At 45.8% G+C, this 16,260-nt stretch overlaps 1 pseudogene; it reads left to right on the top strand.

Moving 5' to 3' along the window:
* Positions 1 to 7,691: 7,691 nt before the first annotated feature.
* LOC121547133 lies at positions 7,692 to 16,246 on the top strand (annotated as a pseudogene).
* Positions 16,247 to 16,260: the final 14 nt, after the last annotated feature.

Raw genomic sequence — 16,260 nt, 5'->3', positions numbered from 1 at the left:
CAGCCTTTTTAACGATCTGTGATGAGTTTTGTTCTAAGAGTTGTGAAATTTTACCACACACTTGTGAAAATAGTACCAAGACAACACTGGGGAACAGGTTGTCTGGAATCCAGTAACAGTGGAAATTGACCCCCTCCTCTCTCTCTGTGAGTTTTCAGTGCTCTGCCTACAGGCAGAAGTTAGTAAATATGAGACAATCTTTACTGAACTGATCGGGTCCATTGAGAGAATACTCACTGAGGTGAAAAGGTTGATTAGAGGCCAGGAGAAGACTGCAGTGAGACGGGTTAAAGGACTCCTGGAGCAACTGGAGCAGGAGATAGCTGAGCTGAGGAAGAGAAGCACTGAGCTGGAGCAGCTCTCACACACAGAGGATCACATCCATTTCCTCCAGGTAACTAAACTGCCTTGTTACATGTGATATGAAGTTGCATTTTAATAGTGACAGAATTCCTAATGTCTCCTTAGCTGAAGACCAAAGAATAGTTGTCCCTCTGTAAGTGATATTCAAACACCCTCTCAAAGACAACATACATGTTCTTTCTTTTTACTTATTGGGTTTTTGTTGTTCATCAGTCAGACGTCCTCCAGCTTGACATTGGATCTGAATACAGCTCATCCAGAACTCAGCTTGTCTGATGGAAACAGGAAGGTGACAGCCACTGATAAAGCTCAGCCCTATCCTGACTACTGGAGACAGCTGCTGTGTAGAGAGGGCCTGTCTGGAGTCTGCTACTGGGAGGTAGAGTGGAGCGGTGGATGGGTTGAGATAGCAGTGTCATATAGAGGGATCATCAGGAAAGGAAAGGTCCCAGAGTCTACATTTCTAGGTAACAGTCAGTCCTGGACTTTGGAGTGCTACCCCCCCACTGTAGGTTTTGGCCCAATGCTAATAAAACAGAAATATCTGTCCCCTGGTCCTCCAGTGTAGGAGTGTACCTGGACCACAGGGCAGGAACTCTGTCCTTCTACAGTGTCTCTGATACAATGACCCTCCTCCACAGAGTTCAGACCACATTCACTCAGCCCCCTCTATCCTGGGTTTTGGATTGGTACAAAATCATATCTCAATAATTACCAGTAGACACAAATGATTTCAACCATTTCAGACATATTGATGGAGAGCTTCTGGGTTATTAACAGTCTTCCAGTAGGCCTATGATCTGGTTCAATTCCCCTTTTTTAACGTTATTGTAAAAAAAAAATAATAATAATAATTAGACATAGCACATTGTTTGTAGCCTGGTCCCAGATCTGTTAGTGGTCTTGCTAAACAGATGGCATGATGGCACATACAGACTGACACTCAGGCTTCAGACTTTTACTGTCTACCTGATCACCTCTTGGCTGTTGCAATCCTCTGTAAATGTGTCTCTTTTTTCTCTTGATGTAAACTGTAGTACTGGCAAACCAGTCAATCAGAAACTGGGATCATTGTTGATCCATTTATGATCAGATGAGAATATTTAAATCCCCCATGTCCATGTGTGAATACAAACAATTCAGTTGTCTGAATCAATTACTGAATCAATGTGATCTTTCAATATAAAACTCATCATCGTGACATTGGAATTGCTCTGTTATTGAATTGATTGACACAATGAATCAGCTATTTCCAGTCATCTATGTAGCAGTATATCCACAGGGGGAGGAAGTGCAGGGAGATGCCTCTGATATGACTGGGTGTCAGGTGGAAGGAGATCACAGAGCCTGGAACAGAGAAGAGAGGAAGACTGGGAAGAGAAAGAAGCATTCATTTGGTTCAAACGTCTCTTGTCTGTCTCTAATACACCAGTAGTGGGCAGGTACACCAGTAGGGTGTGTGTGTGTGTGTGTTTGTGTGTGTGTTTGTGTGTGTGTGTGTGTGTCTTTCTCTGTGTGTGTGTGTGTGTGCTTACTGATGACTCTGGCGGGGGAGAAGGGTGTTTTCTCCATGGACAGGTAGCAGGAGGTGACACACTCCATGAGAGGGGCCAGCAGCAGCAGAGGTAGGATGCTGATGACGTTCATGGCACCGATGGGCAGGAGGAAGCTGTTCAGGTGCAGGTTAGAGTTCATGGTCTGAATGTAGTAACCTGATGGAATCTGTGGGAGAGGTCAGGGTAACAACAGATTCTAGGACAACTTTATGGAGCATAAATAAACATTATAGATTTGCCAGTTTTAACCCCAACATCTGAAAAATAATGTATTTGGACTTTCCACTGAAAACAAACAATGACCTGAAAATGTTATAAAAATCAATGAATGAATGGAACCATTTATTTGTCTCTACAGTTTGAAGGAAGTTTCTAACTAGCATTAGCGCTATGAAGTCTATAGTAACTGCTAGCATGCCATAGATGTTATGGGTGGAAGATGGCACATTGATGCCATCTGTTGGTAAATGTTCATTACTGCAACTCCAGTGTTTTTACCGGTGTACTTGAGATACCCGGATGTATTGCAATATACTGAACAAGACTGGTTACTCGCATCAATGCCTCTGCCTCGTTATTTAACATTCAAACATGGTGTCAGAGTCGGATAACTAACCATGCTTTCCGCAAATTAGAGTCACCTGTTCTGGTTTTAAAAAGCTTAGTTGAGTAAAACTTCTCCGGAATTGTCCTTAGCTAGATTGAGTTTGCTAGTTAGCTTCAGTGTTGTTAGCACCGTTTAGACATGGCAGCGAACATTCCCCCCTCCCGCCGTTATGAAGCTCAGCGGAGATTGGAGCACAAACTGGGATACGTTTAGAGGTGAATGGGAGGACTATGCACTAGCAACGGGACTTCGGGAAAAGGACGATGAGGTAGTGGCTGCCACTTTGAGGACTATAATGGGAGCAGAATGCCGACACGTATACAAACACAACCTGAACCTAACAGCAGCTCAGCAAGGTAACGCTACAGCTATTCTTGATGCTCTCGAACTTTACTTTAAGCCAGCAAAGAACGTTATCTACGAGCGTTATGTTTTCGGTTGTTGCAAACAGGAGGACGGGGAGTCCATTGACAGCTTTGTCACTAAGCTAAGGGAAAAGGCAGCTACATGTGACTATGGTGCTTTAAGAGATGAACTGATCAGAGACAAGATAGTGCTTGGCATAACTGATGAGGGCACCCGCAGACGTTTGCTGAGAGAACGTGACTTGACACTAGTCTTGGCAGTGGAGACATGCCGTGCAGCAGAGCTTACGGATATACAGATAAGGTCCATGGAGCTAGAAAGGCAACATATGGACAATGTCAATGCTACATTCAGGCAGCCAATAAAGAAATTCCCTTTTGCCACAGCTAATGCTAATACTACAGCCAACTCTGCAGTAGACAACCCCAATGCATGCCGATATTGTGGCATTTCTCATGGACGAGGAAAAGAACACTGCCCAGCCTATGGAAAAATATGCAAATCCTGTGGTACAGCTAATCACTTCGCAAGGGCCTGCATGAAAAGCAAGAGAAAGGAGGGTAAAGTGCACTCCATTGAAATAAACACAGATGAAGGGAACAACAGCACAGAGGATGTATATGCTAGCGAGTGCATAGGGGCAGTAAGGGCAAAAGGAAAAAAATGGTTTGTCACTCTGCTACTTAATAATAAACCACAGCAATGCCAGCTAGATTCAGGGGCCACATGTAACGTTATGAGCCTTAAAGATAAAAGGAGGCTCGCGCCCAGAGACAAACTCACACAGAGTAGCACCAAGCTGAAACTGTATTCAGGCCAGTTCATGACCTCTTTAGGCCTGTTTGTGACAGAGTGTGTTTTACGTGGCCAGAAACACACTCTTGAGTTTGAAATAGTTGAGGCTAGTCAACAGCCATTACTGTCAGGTTCTACATGCGAGCGCCTTGGGCTTATTAACTTCACCATCCCAGCTGATCTTAACATTATAGACAAAGTCCAGGCTGGGCCCCTGAGCAAGGAGACTCTCCTAAGCAAGTACCATGATGTCTTCAACGCACCGGTCGAGTCAGTTCCCGGCGTAAGTCCACTTTGAGTTGGATGCAGCAATCCAGCCTGTCCAGTGTGCACCTCGCAATGTACCAGTGGCCATGAAAGCAGCTACAAAGGCTCAGCTTGACAAATACGAAGCAGATGGCCACATCATATCCGTCACCGAGCCTACAGACTGGATAAGTAATATGGTCATCGTCAAGAAACCAGACAAGCTACGGATATGCATAGATCCTAAACACCTCAACCGGGCTCTGAGACGTTCACATTACATTATGCCCACGTTGGAGGATGTTCTTTACAAGCTCCCAAAGGCCAGAGTCTTCACGCTCGTGGACGCCAGAGATGCCTTCCTGCAGTGCAAGCTTGACGAGCCCAGCAGCTACATGACCACCTTTTGGACACCCTGGGGCAGGAAGAGGTGGTTGAAGCTCCCGTTTGGTGTCTCCGTGGCTCCAGAGGTGTATCAGCGGAAACAGCACGAGCTGTTGATGGGACTCAGCGGCGTGGAACCCATAGCAGATGACATCCTCGTAGTGGGCTGTGGGGACAGTGATGAGGAGGCAGAATGTGACCATGACGCCAAGCTGCTGGCCCTGATGGTCAGATGCAGACAGGTCAAGCTAAGGCTAAGCATAAAAAAGCTTCAGTTTAAAGTGCCAGAGGTTCGCTTTCATGGGCACATCTTGTCCTCCACCGGATTGAAGGCGGATCCAGAAAAAGTGAAGGCTGTCTTGGATATGCCCCACCCATCTGACGTGAAGGCAGTGCAGCGCTCGTCGGATTCGTCACCTACCTGGCCAAGTTCCTACCGCGGCTCTCTGAAGTGTGTGAACCACTAAGGAGGCTCATGGACAAGGACACCATCTGGCATTGGCTCCCAAAACATGACACAGCGGTGAGGGAAATAAAACAACTGGTCACCCAGACACCTGTACTGCGATACTACGATGTGTCAAAACCTGTCACGATTCAGAGTGACTCAAGCCAGTATGGACTGGGCTGTTGCCTCATGCAAGAGGGCCAGCCTGTGGCATTCGCCTCTAGGGCACTCACTCCCAACAGAGCAGAACTATGCCCAGATAGAGAAGGAGTGCCTCAGCATTGTATTTGCATGCCAACGCTTCCACCACTACCTGTATGGGCGTGACAATATTACACGCAGAGACAGATCACAAGCCCCTTATTGCTATATTCAGCAAGCCTCTCCTGAATGCCCCGAAACGACTGCAGACCATGCTACTGGCCCTACAAAACTACAACCTCAAGGTGGTGTATAAGCCAGGGCCAGAGATGTATGTGAGTGACACGCTCAGCAGGGCTACTGCATCAGGCACTCACACACGCTCCATGCATGAACAACACGCAGTGTGCAGTTTACAAACAGAGCAAGTGGATGTTGAACACATCAACCAGGCTGACTACCTCAATGTTACGGACCAGCGCCTTATACAAATCAGACAGCACACAGACAGGGACGAGCAACTCCAGGCATTGAGGTCTGTGATTCTGATGGGCTGGCCCGACTGCAAGGAAGAAACTGCTTTAGCCACCAGAGAATATTGGCCAGTCAAAGAAGAGCTCAGTGTTCAAAACGGAGTAATATTCAAGGGTCAGAGAGTCGTTATTCCCCGGTCCCTGCGCCCTGAGATGTTGGCGCGCGTGCACTCAAGTCACATAGGAGGTGAGGCCTGTTACAGACAAGCACGTGACACACTGTATTGGCCAGGAATGCAGAGTGAAATCAAAGACTATGTCAGTAAATGCACAATCTGCAATGAATATGCCATTGAGCAACAGAGAGAGACGATGATGTCCCACGAGCTACCAATGTCGCCCCTGGCAGATAGTAAGTCTAGATCTCTTCCAGCACAGTGGCAAAGACTTTCTGCTGGTAGTTGATCATTACTCAGACTTCTGGGAGATTGACCTCCTCCCCGACCTCTCAGCAGAGACAACGATCAAACGCTGCAAGGCTCAGTTTGCCCGCTATGGCCAGCCAGATAGGGTAATTTCAGATAATGGACCCCAATTCTCCGGATGTGAGTTCCGAAAATTTGCTGCAGAATGGGAATTCGAGCACGTCACTTCATCACCACGACACCCAAAAGCTAATGGGAAGGCTGAGTCGGCAGTCAAAATTGCAAAGAACCTCTGCGAGAGGGCAAAGATGCCTGGAAAGCAATCCTGCAATGGCGCAATACCCCGACAGAAGGCATGGATAGCAGCCCGGCCCAGCGCCTCATGGCACGGCGTTTAAAAGCAGCTCTGCCAGTAGCAAGCACTCTCCTGGAGCCATGTGTGGTGACAGACGTGCTGGTGAAGCTACGTCACAGAAGACAGGTCTCCAAGTTCATCTACGACAAATCAGCAAAAGACTTACCTGAGCTCAGGGTGGGTGAAGCGGTGCGAATGAAGCCACTACCAGGGGACCGGACGGGCCTCTGGAGACTCGGATCCTGTGTACAGAAAGTGGCACCACGCTCCTACTTGGTCGAAGTGAATGGATCACTGTACCGTCGTAACAGGGTTGACCTTCGGATTGCTGAGCCAGCATCTACTCAGAACTCGGATGGTCATAGGGGTCGCATGACAAAAGACGGAACCCCAGCAAGTCACATGGGGCCTGAGGCACTGGGCGAAGAGCCAGGGGATCACAGGTCGGCCACTCCCTCGCCCATCAATACTCCCCTTAGACAGTCAGGTGACACGCCTGTGCGGGAGCCCGCAGTCCACGCAGACAAGCCCCCTGTCTTTTTCACGCTGCGGGCGTCTGTCCCAGCCACCAAAAAGACTTAATCTGTAGGTTTCCCATTAGGGATTGTTGACAGACAGAGATAAAAGTGAAGAGAGTATCAAAATGTGTTAAGTGGTTAATAAGAAGAAAAAAAATATATATACTAAACTGTTCATGTTGGAAATTACTACTAGGTTTGTTTTGTTAGTGAATTGACAGCTCCTGTCCTATTTTATAAAAGGGAAGATGTTATGGGTGGAAGATGGCACATTGATGCCATCTGTTGGTAAATGTTCATTACTGCAACTCCAGTGTTTTACCGGTGTACTTGAGATACCCGGATGTATTGCAATATACTGAACAAGACTGGTTACTCGCATCAATGCCTCTGCCTCGTTATTTAACATTCAAACAATAGACTTCCAGTCATTGCTCTAACGCTAGTTGACATCGGCTCCCAAAACTACTACAAACTTCCTTCATACAGGATGCAGAGACATTAAAATGGTGTCCATGAGCTCATCTGACTCTGGGGAAGTAGATAAAGGGCTTCACTGCCTAAATCCTGAAGTAAATCTTTAAATTGAGTTTTTAAGTGATTGCAATGATTAATTTTTACATGTACATTTACATTTTAATCATTTAGCAGACGCTCTTATCCAGAGCGACTTTCAATTAATGCAAAATGTGAACCACTATTTTTAAAAATGGTACAAAAGAGTATTTTGTATTTTGAAAATAAAAATACATTGGAGTGTAGTTCAGCCCAGTGTGATTAAAATGACAAAATACTCAGAAGTAGTTAAAATACATATTTCACATAGATGTAACATAAATACTAACCATCTCTGCCTGCTACCCAACACTCTGTCACATTTCCTTATCAAATAAACCACACCCCCTCTACATACAGAGTACACTGTCAAGTAGGAAGCCACTTCCTGTCCTCTGGTGTAGAGTTCCATGAAACACAAAGTAATCTTTGACACTGCCATTGATTAACCTACGGGAGAGAGAACCAAAATGGCAGAGAATCAGGACCTGTTCCATTGCTCCATCTGTCTGGATCCACTGAAGGATCCGGTGACTACTGCCTGTGGACACAGCTACTGTATGGGCTGTATTAAAGAAAGCTGGGATCAGGATCGTCTGAAAGGGGTCTATAGCTGTCCTCAGTGCAGAGAGACCTTCACTCCAAGGCCTAATCTGAGGAAAAATAACATGTTGGCTGAAGTGGTGGAGAAACTGAAGAAGACAGGACTCCAGGCTGCTCCCCCTCCTGCTCTGTGCTATGCTGGACCTGGAGATGTGGCGTGTGATGTCTGCACTGGGACCAGAAAGCAGAAAGCCCTCATGTCCTGTCTGGTGTGTCTGGCCTCTTACTGTGAGACTCACCTCCAACCTCACTATGAATTTCCTGCTTTCAAGAAGCACAAGCTGGTCAAAGCCACCGCACAACTACAGGAGAAGATCTGCTCTCATCATGACAAACTGCTGGATGTTTACTGTCGTACTGATCAGCAGTGTATCTGTTATTTGTGTACAATGGATGAACATAAAGGCCATAATACAGTGTCAGCTGCAGCAGAGAGGACTGAGAAACAGGTAAGACCAGAACTACTTGTTGGTGACTGTCTGATAAACAAATAATTAAAGATACAGTAGGAACTAAGGCTGTTTGAATATGAGATCATTCAAATGATATCGATCCTCAGCAGAACAAATATGAACACAAACCTTCAGTATATTGGGTTTGCTCCAAATGTTTCACCATTTTCTAAAGTCAAACAACATTATCATTCTGAATGCCCTTTTATGAGTCCAAAGTTCAGTCTCAACCCCTTGATACATGTACGCCTACCATAAAAACTATAATCATTCACATAACAACATAATAAAGTAATTTCACACAGACAGTTCCTCAACATTTTAATCCCTAACTTATATGTGCCCCTATGTCACATTACTATACTATTGATCTACTGGACAAATAAAGCTTGATAGCTCATTGAAGAGTGATTCTCCACAGAGGCAGCTGGGGATGAGTCAGCAGAAGGTCCAGCAGAGATTCCAGGAGAGAGAGAAGGAGCTGAAGGAGCTCCAACAGGCTGTAAAGTCTCTCAAGGTGAGTATTGTTGACCAGAGGAGACATACCATTTCACATCTCTCCTCCAGTCAGAGAGAGGGAGAGAGACAGGCCTCTATCTAATCCCACTGACCCCACTGTTGGAAACAGGACCCCTTTCAGAGAACACACGGCTTAATGTAACTGACGGGATATGAACCCGGGTCTACTGCGGGAGAAACCAACATCTTGGGGGTTCGACCCCCAGGACCACCCATACGTAAAAATGTTTTCACACATGACTGTAAATCGCTTTGGATAAAAGTGTCTGCTAAATGGCATGTTATATATTATTAAGTTCCACCAAGAGGAGATTCCCTACTGGGCCGACACTGATTTTAAAGTCACAAGTGGGGCTACCTCATCACAAAACCATGAGTAACCATGAGTGACTCATGTCCGCTATACATTAACAGGGAGCTCTCTTTCTCTCACTCTCTCTCAATTCAATTAAATGGGCTTTATTGACATGGGAAACATATGTTACATTACCAAAGCAGGTTAAATAGATAATGAACGAAAGTGGAATCAATGATCAGAAATGAACAGTAAACGTTACACTCACAGACGTTTCAAAGTAATAGAGACATTTCAAATGTTATAATTCAAGTGAAAACAGAGTGAGTCAGACCGAGTTCTGGAGGTAAAATGGAAATGAATGAGGGAGAGTTAAGTGAGGTAGAAGGTGTAGTGAAGAGCTCAGAACCAGAGCCTGGCATCAATGGACATGATAAAGAAGAATCTGGTGCAGTAGGAGTTACATTGTTGTAGAAAGTGGATCCATACCTTTTGGCAGATCCATTTGTGGTTTCAGGGTGGGTGGGAAAGGAGTTGGATGCAGTTGAATCAGTGAAGGTAACCTGTAGCGGACTTGGGATATTTGTTTGTGTTTCTTCTGACCAGAGGGGAGTGGGCGCTCCGTGTCACACAACTTGGGTCAAGATCTGTTTCTTGCTTTGCTCTTAGGAACAGGGCACCATTGAAAGGAGTGATTTCTGGGGTAATGTTAAGTGTGGAGGTGGAGCAATTGAAGATGAAGATTCCTGGTGTTTGTGATTCCCGCCGTTTGGTGCAACACAGATCCGGTGGTGAGCGTGGTGAAACAGAGGAGTCACTGTCAGTCCTTTTGAGTTTTGAGTCTTTACCCAACAAAGTAATGTTAGGATATATCAGTTATCCTGTTAGAACTTTGTGCCGAATCCACTGTGCTGTTTCAGGTGCAGCGTTTATGGTCATGTTGCAGCAGTTTGTAGGAGGGAGATTCCAAGATGTGGGAAGTGTGCAGGAGGGCATGGGATAGAGGATTGTGTCGTTTCGGTGGATAAAGTTGTGTGTGTCAACTGTTGGGATGCCCATGTTGCTGGGGATCTGAAGTGTCCGGTGCGAGAGAGGCAGGTTGAGGTGGCTAGAGTCAGAGTAGTGCAGAAGGTGTCGTATGCTGAGGCAGTGAAGAAAGTAGAGGAGGATGGGTCAAGGGTGAGAGATCCTGAGAGGATCCCTGTGAGTAGTAGATCTGTGCCAGCACAGAGGGATAGGCCAACGAGTGATATATGCTTCAGTAAAGTTAGCTTCTTAGCATTCATAGCAATGGTTATCAACTGTACCGCACAAATGGAACGTAAATCACAGAAAATTGATGTTGTGGTGGCAGCTGCAGAGAAGTATTTGGGCATACAAGATTAGACTTCAGAAGAGTTACAGGGTGTGTTGAGTGGTGGTGTCCCCGTCCTCCCAGGGTGTTGGCATGGTGCAGGAGCAGATAGGGTCAAAGTAGTGGAATGGGGTAGTGGGTATTTAATGAGTGTAGGGTTAGTTGGAAGGGTGTTTTTAAAATTATTATAGTTTCCCCTTTTCCCATTTTGTATCAAAAGTATAATGGATTTATATTATAGTCCAGTTAGGGGCGGTAATGCAACATATTGGATACCAACCGCTGTTAAACTCCAAAGAAGAAGAACCGTTATATTATGGCTATGTACAGTGTCGTAAGGATGTCTCTGTCTCTCTCATTCCATCACTTTCGCGGTAGTTGGTTGTGTGGGTCTCTGGTTATGAATGGGGTGCTGACAGACAATCGTTGATGGATATTTATAGAGCTCTGATCAGGACTGACAATTGATTATGGGTGTATAGTTTATGGAACAGCGGCAAAGACAGAATCCAGTATAAAGCTTTAAGGATATGTATTGGTGCATTTAAATCAACATCTGTATGTGCCTTACTGGTGGAGGACTATTGAATAGTTTATCATCTGGTACATCTAATAGGAGTTACCTGCTATTGGAGGTATTAATGTTATTATGGAGAATTGAGAGAATGGGTGTAGTAATGAGATTCTGCTGGGTCCCAGCATATTCGGGTGTTTAAAGGAATGAAATTGTAGACCAGTTAGCTAAAAGTTAAAGCAAGCAAGTTGAGGAACACTGCATTTGATGTTTTACAGTACTGTATTGTTTTTCATCAATATATTTCAGATTTTGTTCAATGATTCCACTGTGTCTGTAGTATTCTCTCTATTACTGCAGTACTTTTACAGGGATGTATTTACATGTAGTACCATAATGAAACATGTATCACCTGTTTTGTACTACAATATTTAATGATCGTACGAACAATGACACAGTGAAACTATCGGTTGCTTGTGTGTGGGTGATCTAAATTAACGTTTCATTGGTATTACACAATACATTTGTTTTTTGAACCAATGATTGTGCAAGTGCAATATTTCTTTAAAGATATGAATGCACAATGCAATGTTTTGAACTTTGGACAGCCTGTGTTACAAGTGATGACCGTTTTCAGTTTTGTGTCTAGAGTTTTGAAAAATGACGTCAAGGTTCTGAAATTAATGCCAAAGTGATTGTAAAAAAACTGTAAGTGTATCCTTACTAAAGTAGTAATTGCTCAAAATTGCTAAATATAAAATGTTATAGTTCATTTGATCACTTACAACCATAAAATAACAATTCATAGCATAACAAACAATGAAACTGACATAAACCAAAAACACCATACATTTAGTTAATTATATAAAAAATAATATATATTTAGATGGGTGACATTATCTGCCAAAGTAACACTCCCTTAACATATAAACAGACACTGGACACACTGAAAATGAGCTTTTTTATATAAATCTGGTAGCTCTCAAAAGAGCCTTTGCTTTGCTGAGCAGTTAGTTTTCAGGAGTGTGCTGCCTGCCTGCCTTCAGAGGAGTCTGTCTGGGAATAATGTAAAGTTAATAAGTTATTGCCACGCTTTCACAGACGCCTAGTGTACATTTCCATGTGAGTCATTTAGCAGACGCTTCTTATTCAGAACGACTAGGGTTAAGTGCCTAAATCTGTCGATGTACAAGGGTACAGATTTCTCACCTAGTCAGCTCGGGGATTCGAACCAGCCACCTTTAGATTGCTGCCCAACGCTCTTAACCGGCTAGATTAAGACGCTTTGGCCTCAGGTGTTCCAGCTCAGCCAATGTTCTTTGGCCGTTTACAGCCTTCAGTGAATTTTGACTTGTTCTATTGTCCAGCCTACTAGGACTCAGGGGCAGAGGCTGGGAGTAGAGCAGGGTCAAGTGGTGGTGGTACCAGGAGGGAGAGAGTAGAGCAGGGTGAAGTGGTGGTGGTACCAGGAGGGAGGAGAGTAGAGCAGGGTCAAGTGGTGGTGGTACCAGGAGGAGGAGAGTAGAGCAGGCTCAAGTGGTGGTGGTACCAGGAGGGAGGAGAGTAGAGCAGGGTCAAGTGGTGGTGGTACCAGGAGGGAGGAGAGTAGGGCAGGGTCAAGTGGTGGTGGTACCAGGAGGGAGGAGAGTAGAGCAGGTTCAAGTGGTGGTGGTACCAGGAAGGAGGAGAGTAGAGCAGGGTCAAGTGGTGGTGGTACCAGGAGGGAGGAGAGTAGAGCAGGAGTCAAGTGGTGGTGGTACCAGGAAGGAGGAGAGTAGAGCAGGGTCAAGTGGTGGTGGTACCAGGAAGGAGGAGAGTAGAGCAGGGTCAAGTGGTGGTGGTACCAGGAGGGGAGGAGAGTAGAGCAGGGTCAGGTGGTGGTGGTACCAGGAAGGAGAGTAGAGCAGGGTCAAGTGGTGGTGCGCAGGCCGTGGAGAAAGCGGTGGTGGGGGAGGGTTGCAGCTGGGCTACATCAGCTGAGGCAGGTTTCTGTAGTAACAGAGACTCCGGTGGGCGAAGGATTGGTGGGCTCATCCCAGGAAATATTGCCTGTCATTGGGGAAGAGGCACTGATCAGGGGAAGTGCAGGCGGGCACAGACTGGGGAGGAGGAAGACGGTACCGAGCCAATGGTGGAGGAGGGAAGAGGGGGGAGGTGAGTCTGCGGGAGAGGAGGACAAGGCGGTCTCATTTTCAGACGGCTCATTGGATCCAGAGCTGACAGCCAGTCAGGCTGAGGGCCCAGTATATACGCTGAGAGAACTTTCTAGGTTCCTGATGGAGACTAAAGGGGAAAAGGAAGGTTCTGCTGGAGTCTTATTTGATTGATCCTGGAAGGTTTGTAAGGTCAGTACAACACGTGATGAAGAATGAGGGGTTTAGTGTCCTCTCACCCAGGGAAGTGGTATAGGCTGAGAAAATGGGTCATGGTTTCTTAAGGGCATGTCTTCAGAATCTGCTTAAATGGATGTTTTTTTCTGGCATGGTGGCTTTATGGGCTTCTCTACTGGTTTCTGATTGTGGTGATTTCCCTCCCACCTCTTATGGAGATTTCACGGTTAGAATTCCTTAACATGAACGGCAGCAGAGACTGGGGAATATGTCAAACAAAAATATTTAAACGTGATTTTTTTGCAAGAGACACACAGTGATGTGATTAATTAAGTGTATTGGGGGTCTGGTGTGGGGGGCGCAGGTGCTGAGCCATGGCACAAATCTTAGTGCAGGGGTAGCAAAGAGATGTGTAAGGGTAGGTTGTTAGTGGTTAGAGCCAAAATCAATGACCTTGTCTTTGCTTTCCAAAATGTGTCTGCACCTAGTACAGGGCTCAGTTCTCTGTTTCACCAGGGCCCAGGCAGGTGTCCTATTGGAAATTCCATGTAAAGCTCTTCCAAGATGTCACTTTTTGCTCAAGCTTTCAAAGCTTTTGGGAGGGTGGGGGACAGCAGAAGGGGGAGTAACTTCTGTTGTGGGGGAGAGGAGGGAGCCTGATGGGTGGGTAACTTCTGTTGTGGGGAGATGAGGGAGCCTGATGGGTGGGTAACTTCTGTTGTGGGGGAGATGAGGGAGCCTGATGGGTGGGTAAATTCTGTTGTGGGAGATTAGGAGCCTGATGGGCGGGTAACTTCTGTTGTGGGGAGATGAGGGAGCCTGATGGGTGGGTAACTTCTGTTGTGGGGGGAGATGAGGGAGCCTGATGGGTGGGTAGCTTCTGTTGTGGGGAGATGAGGGAGCCTGATGGGTGGGTAACTTCTGTTGTGGGGAGATGAGGGAGACTGATGGGTGGGTCACTTCTGTTGTGGGGAGATGAGGGAGCCTGATGGGTGGGTAACTTCTGTTGTGGGTAGATGAGGGAGCCTGATGGGTGGGTAACTTCTGTTGTGGGGAGATGCGGCTGTGGAGTTGTACTCTGATTTATAGAGGGCAGAACTCTGTGATCCTGGGTGTTCTCAGGTTCTGCTCACAGACCTTCCAAACTCTCTCTGTCACAGAGAAATCAAATTGACATTTCCTTGGCCTTTCACAAACTATCAGCTGCCGTCTCACGGTCTGCCTCTGATTTTTTAGAAGTCTGGGAAATTATGGATGTACGGTTGTAATGGGTGCTGGATAGTAGATTGTCCTGTGGTGTTGGGTACTGGATAATGTGATTGTGTGGAGGTTGTGGTGGCACGCACTGTGTTTTTAGGAGTGGGGTGTTAGTGTAATGAGGATGGCTCATTAAAGTAAGACAAGTCAGTCTCTCTCTCTCTCTCTCTCTTAACAGCGCTCTGCACAGGCAGCAGTGGTGGACAGTGATAAGATCTTTACCGAGCTGATCCGCTCCATTGAGAGAAGGCGCTCTGAGGTGAAGGAGCTGATCAGAGCCCAAGTGAAGGCTCAAGTGAGTCAAGCTGAAGGACTCCTGGAGCAACTGGAGCAGGAGATAGCTGAGCTGAGGAAGAGAAGCACTGAGCTGGAGCAGCTCTCACACACAGAGGATCACATCCATTTCCTCCAGGTAACTCAACTGCCTTGATACATATGATATGAAATTAAAACTCTCAATCATTTGGTTCTGCTCCCTCTCACTCTCTCTCTCTCTCTCTCTCTCCCTCTCTCTCTCTCTCTCTCTCTCTCCAGGGTTATCAGTCTCTCTCCAGTACCAGTGTATCTTCAGACTTACCCAGCATCGTTGTCAGTCCTCTTCAGTACTTTGGAGATGTGAGTAAGACTGTGTCTGAACTGAGAGAGAAACTAGAAGACGTCCTTAAAGGAGAATGGACCAAGATCTCCACTGCAGGTGTGTTGAAAATAATAAGAACATCAACTTTAGACCATTGAAAGTTCCCTACTAGTCATATACATGTGGAATATGGTGTGATGATAACATTCCCTCTCTCTGTGAATGTGTTTGTGTGTCTGTAGTGAATATAGTGGAGGTTGTACTGCCTCCAGAGCCCAAGACCAGAGAACAGTTCTTACAATGTGAGTCTCTTTATTCTGAAGTAACTAACAGTCCCTTTTTACTGACACTCCTAACAATCCCTCTAGAAATATATAGCAATAGTAGATCTAATCAAAGACTTGGGTATCTATCTGACTCCTCATATTTCTCTGATTTGATCTCTGCTGTGCTCTAATCAAAGACAGGGTAGATACAGTATCTGACTTAACTTATTGTTCTAACTCCCTCATTGGTCTCTGCTCTGCTCTTCTCCCAGATTCCTGTCAGCTCACACTGGACCCAAACACAGCACACACACGCCTCTCTCTGTCTGAAGGGAACAGAAAGGTGAAACGTACAGGCCAAGTCCAACCATATCCTGTTCATCCAGACAGATTCACAAACTACTTGATTGTTTTATGTAGAGATGGTCTGTCTGGACGCTGTTACTGGGAGGTGGAGTGGAGTGGGGGGGGGTTTGTTACAGCAGTCTCATATAAAGACATCAGCAGAACAGAGACAGATGGTGCATTTGGATACAATAACAAGTCCTGGAGTTTACTGTGTTATAGAGGTGGTTATTTGTTCATACACAATAGTGTTAGGACTAAAGTATCAGGCCCTCAGTCCTCCAGAGTAGGAGTGTACTGGATCACAAGGCAGGTACTCTGTCCTTCTACAGTGTCTCTGACACAATGACCCTCCTCCACAGAGTCCAGACCACATTCACTCAGCCTCTCTATCCTGGGGTTTCTCTCAATGGTACTGCTGAGCTAGTTAAACTGTAGTAGGGTCCACATAGATACTAGTCATGCTGGTGTAGTCTATAGCTGAGCTGGTTAAACTGTAGTAGGGTCCACATAGAT

This window comes from Coregonus clupeaformis, unplaced genomic scaffold, assembly GCF_020615455.1.
Source record: "Coregonus clupeaformis isolate EN_2021a unplaced genomic scaffold, ASM2061545v1 scaf4602, whole genome shotgun sequence".
Lineage (NCBI taxonomy): Eukaryota > Metazoa > Chordata > Actinopteri > Salmoniformes > Salmonidae > Coregonus > Coregonus clupeaformis.
Note: the sequence above shows the minus strand (reverse complement) of the source record. Positions and strands in the feature narration are given on the sequence as shown.